This window comes from Triticum dicoccoides, chromosome 1B, assembly GCF_002162155.2.
Source record: "Triticum dicoccoides isolate Atlit2015 ecotype Zavitan chromosome 1B, WEW_v2.0, whole genome shotgun sequence".
NCBI lineage: Eukaryota > Viridiplantae > Streptophyta > Magnoliopsida > Poales > Poaceae > Triticum > Triticum dicoccoides.
The window spans coordinates 265,841,319-265,841,851 of NC_041381.1; positions in this window are offsets into that span (position 1 = coordinate 265,841,319).

Sequence of the window (533 nt, forward strand, 5' to 3'; positions counted from 1 at the left end):
ATCTCGCCGTCCCGCCGGTTCAGCCGCCCCGTCCTCCACCTCCAAGGAGTTGCTCCCACGATCGCCTCGTCTATCGCGGCTGCTCCATCCCCACAGCGCCGCCTTAACCTGCTCCACCGGAACCGCAACATCCTCACCGACTCCTCAGACGAAGCCGAGGCCTACTCGGTGCCACCAAAGAGGTTTTACACTCATCGCATCATACCTTCTCCTTAAGTCGACCTCCCGGCGCCGACGGTGCTCCATCCTGCACCCCCATGGAGCGGCTACCTTGAAGTCGGCGCAACGGGCGACATCTCCACGGCGGCTCTCCCCCCAGTGCGATGCCCCTTCGGCGGCGGCGTCCATACTAGCCGGATCTACTACCGCTGCTCCGGCTCTCGCTCGCGCTGCTGCTGCTGCTCCGGCTCTTGCTCGATCGCTCGCGCTGCTGCTGCTGCTCCGGCTCTCGCTCGATCGCTCGCTCGCCCAGCTGCTGCTGCTGCTCTCCCCTCACTCGTGCTGCTGCTCTGCTCCGATTAAGCCACACTTCA